At 43.2% G+C, this 4,612-nt stretch overlaps 1 pseudogene; it reads right to left on the reverse strand.

Moving 5' to 3' along the window:
- Positions 1-3,115: 3,115 nt before the first annotated feature.
- LOC102244605 lies at positions 3,116-4,408 on the reverse strand (annotated as a pseudogene).
- Positions 4,409-4,612: the final 204 nt, after the last annotated feature.

Consider the following 4,612-nt stretch of genomic DNA (forward strand, 5'->3'; position numbering starts at 1 on the left):
GAACTCCCAAGGGGACACTTTGCATATTAGCCTATTATAAATGTAGATAATAGCTATCCTAATGTGAATGTTTATTAGATGGTATCCTTCCATTCCTGCAACTGCTCCTTATTAACTATGTGGGCAATTTATCTGTGCCTCAGATTTGCAACTGTAAAATGAAGATTGCAGAAGTATGTACTTCATGGAACTGTTATGAGAATTAACAGTTATGCCCCATATCCCCATCCCTTTCCCCTTGGACTGAGACCTGAGACACTCCACCATTCAGAGATGAAGAGGATGAAGAAGAGCCAGCCAAAGAGACTGAGAAATGAAGTAGAGGGGAGACTAGAAAGTAAGTGAGATGCCTAAGGAGGCAGGAGGGGCCTACCAATGGCACCTGACTTCTGGGACCATTGGTTTTAACAATGTGGATGGAAGTTATTTATGTGTTTAATAAATTGACAGGTACAATGTATTGCATTTCTAAATCTAATTGAAAATATTGCTGCTCAGGAGTTGAGAAAAGGCCTGAGAACTTTCAGGATGCGCTGCATGGAAATTTTTACTTATTTGTGGCACTTCCTGAAATGATCCTACATGACCTGGACTCCACCTCTGCTTTGGTCTTACCTGCAGGCCCCTTCCTCCCCCACCTCCCACTCACACTTTGCTTTTCCCACACTGGCATCCTTCCTGCTCCTCAAACCCATCCACCTCGGCCCTTTGCACTTGTGTTCTCTGTCTGGATGATTCTCGCCGCCCCCCCATACCAGCATGGCTCACCTTCTTCCTTAGGTGTCGGCTCCAATGTCACCGTATTGGAGAGGACTGCCCTGACTTCCTTCGCTAATAGAGCATCACTAGCCTCGACTCTTTATTCCTGTTATCTGACTCATCATGTAATAATTATCACCACATTATAATTTATCTATTTTAAAAGAATATAAACTCAACAATATAGTAGCTAAAACAGTGCCTGCCTGACACACAGTGATTAATCAATAAATATTTTGAATAAATATTAAATAAATAAATAAATGAAATGAAAAACAAATGGCCAAGACATTTCCATGGTAACTAGATACCTCATAATTATTAATCTCCCAATAAGGGTAAAAACTCCATCTTTGATTAAGGGGCATAGTTTTAGAATCTACAGGCAAATTCTGCAAACAGCCCCCCTCCACACACACACACACACGCACACACACTTACACACACTTTTATTTAACTAAACAAGAAAGACTACCTGAGAGCATTAGCTTCAAAACTCTAGTGTAGATTTTATTTCTAAATACCCTCTAGTGACAACTGTTTCTGAAGTTTCTGACTTCATGTGAATAAATTAAAAAGTACATGCTGTATAAGATTCCACAATAATATCAATGTCTATATATTACTTTAAATTTTCATCTATTTAAAATAATAATTTGTCTAAGCTAACTCTTTTTTAAAATTTTTATTAATTTATTGAGGAGACATTGGTTAATAAAATATCAAGTCTCCTTCCATCACAATTTATCCTCCCTTTACCCTCTTCTGCCTCCCCTTCCCTCTGGTAATCACCATATTGTTGTCTGTGTCTGTGAGTTTGGTGTGTGTGGGGAGGGGTGGGGAGGGTTGCTTAATCCCTTTACCTTTTTCACCCAATCCCCAACTCCCTCCCCTCTGATAAATGTCAGTCTATTCTCTGTCTCTTTGCATCTGTTTCTATTTTGTTTGTTTTGCTTATTAGATTCCACATGTAAGTTAAATCATATGGTATTTGTCTTTCTTTGACTTAATTCACTTCAAATAATACTCTCCGGGTCTATCCATACTGTCACAAAAGGTAAGATTTCCCTTTTTTTATAGCCAAGTAAGTGTTCCATATGTAACTGTACCACAGCTTTTTTATTCACTCATCTACTGATGGACACTTGGGCTGCTTCCCAACCTTGGCTATTGTAAACAACGGTATAATGAGTAGGGGTGCATATATTCTTTTGAATCAGTGTTTCGGATTTCTTCAGGCAAATTCCCAGAAGTGGAATAGCTGGGTCATAAGACAGTTCCATTTTTAATTTTTTGAGGCCAAGTAAGTGTTCCATATTTATCTGCACCATAGCTTTTTTTATTCACTCATCTACTGGTGGACACTTGGGCTGCTTCCCAATCTTGGCTATTGTAAATAACGGTATAATGAGTAGGGGTGCATATATTCTTTTGAATCAGTGTTTCGGATTTCTTCAGGCAAATTCCCAGAAGTGGAATAGCTGGGTCATAAGACAGTTCCATTTTTAATTTTTTGAGAGAGTCCATCCTGTTTTCCACAGTGGCTGCACCAGTCTGCATTCCCACCAACAGTGTCTAAGTTAACTCTTTAATAAACTATACTTACTACATTTTTCACTCTAATAGCTATAATTATAGTGCTTGTTTGTCAAAATGAAAACTGAAAACAAGTCTACAAAACAGTTGATTACTAATCGTGTATTGAAAGCAGTAAGAGGCTCCACGACACCAGATAACCCAGTTCTGAGGTTTTCCCCAAGATCAATTTTAACAGCTCTAGTTTCTTCAGTGTTTGTCAAAATACAAAAGAAAAAAGTAGAGGTTGTTGTTTTTGATGTCAATCTGACCCTTGCAGGCTGAGGGAGTGAAAGCGCATGTGGACAGGGCCTCTGAGGAGTTAGGCTCTAAGATGACTGGTCACCTGTCTGCGTTCCTACTGGTGAGATCCAGACAACCTGGAGCAAGTGAGTGTGTGTAGGGACCAAGGGGGTCTCCCGTTCTGGCCAGAGTGGTCCCACCAAAGCACCGACGCTGACCCACACTGACCGAAGGGAAGGCTGGGGTCCCTCCAAGGGGCCTGAGTGGTGGCCGCAGCCCCCAGCCCACCCCCATGGGCAGTGGTATAAGCACAGGTACAAGTACAAATGCTATGGGATGCATATGACCCATCGAGACAAAGCCTATCAGGGACCGTAAGTGACCATGCAGAATGTATTGTGGCTGGTTCTGCCCACTGCACGCCCCAGATGGGAGACAGACCACAGGCAGACTAGACTCAAGCCATTACTGCAGAACCTACACTAGGCACATTTCTCCCTTCTCTGTGTTAAAGTGTCTCCTTCCCTTGTATTTATATTATAAAAAATGTACTGAGTTTGGGTTAAAAACCAACCACCAAAATGGATCTCAACACAGATTTAAAGCCCAGAGGAGGAGCGTTGAGGTGATCTCATAGCAACTCCTAGAGGCCCCGCCCTGGGTGCCCAAAATCCCTTCTCAGTACTAAACAGTGGGTTGATTCTTTTTTTTTTTTTTTTACAATAAAAAAAGCTGAGTAATATTGCATAGGAGTACCAGAAACTGCCTCATTGGAAACAAGAACTATTTACATTAAATAAAAACCCGGTTGCAGGCTGCGTCTGCACATGTACAGCATGATGAAGCACACTGGGACCGACCATGGAGACAGCTTCTGGCACTCACACCACAGGGGCACATCTGCCACATGAGAGGAAAGCAAGGGTGAAGGAGGGAGTGCGGGGGAAGAGAGGAGTTCGGCTCACTTCTGGTTCTGGATCTGATTGGACAGCCAGTCCAGTCCCTCATAGAGCCCGTCCCCACTGGTGGCACAGGTAGCCTGAATGGACCAGTTCTTGTGGCGCAGAGAGTGGAGGCCCAGCTTGTCCGTGATCTCAGCTGCGTTCATGGCATTGGGGAGGTCCTGCTGGTTTGCGAACACGAGCAGGACAGCATCCCTTAGCTCATCCTCCGCCAGCATCCGCATAAGCTCCGTTCGGGACTCCTTCACACGCTCTCGGTCATGGCTGTCACCACAAAGATGAGACCTTGTGTGTTCTGGAAGTAGTGGCGCCACAGAGGCTGGATCTTGTCCTGGCCACCCACGTCCCACACAGTGAAGCTGAGGTTCTTATACTCCACAGTCTCCACATTGAAACCTATGGTGGGGATGGTGGTCACGATCTCACCCAGCTTCAGTTTGTACAGGATGGTGGTCTTCCCCGCAGCGTCTAGGCCAGTGATGGCGAACCTTTTGAGCTCGGCATGTCAGCATTTTGAAAAACCCTAACTTAACTCTGGTGCCGTGTCACATATAGAAATTTTTTTATATTTGCAACCATAGTAAAACAAAGACTTATATTTTTGATATTTATTTTATATATTTAAATGCCATTTAACAAAGAAAAATCAACCAAAAAAATGAGTTCGCGTGTCATAGGTTCGCCCTCACTGGCTAGGCCCACCATGAGAATGCGCATTTCTTTTTTGCCAAAAAGGCCCTTGAAGAGGTTGGCAAAGATATTCCCCATGCCGTAGACTGGAGGGAGAGACACTGGCCAGAGAAACCTTCGGCAGCCGCGGTGCTGCTGCTACTGCGAGCCAGGCGTTGGTTTCGCTCCCACAATATTGAGTCCTCATTTTTTAACTAACCCTTCATTGATTTTAGAAATTTCAGCTTTAAAAAAAACCTTCAGGCTTTGAAAGAGAAAGTATGTAAAGCATTCAACCAATTAGCATTTGTGGCTAACACTCGGGTGTCCAGATGGAGCAGAAAAGATAACTAGACGCCTTTACGTGTGTGCGCCATATGCGCAGACACCATGGACTGTGCAAC

The sequence above is a fragment of the Myotis brandtii genome, unplaced genomic scaffold (genome assembly GCF_000412655.1).
Source record: "Myotis brandtii unplaced genomic scaffold, ASM41265v1 scaffold84, whole genome shotgun sequence".
In the NCBI taxonomy this organism is placed as follows: domain Eukaryota; kingdom Metazoa; phylum Chordata; class Mammalia; order Chiroptera; family Vespertilionidae; genus Myotis; species Myotis brandtii.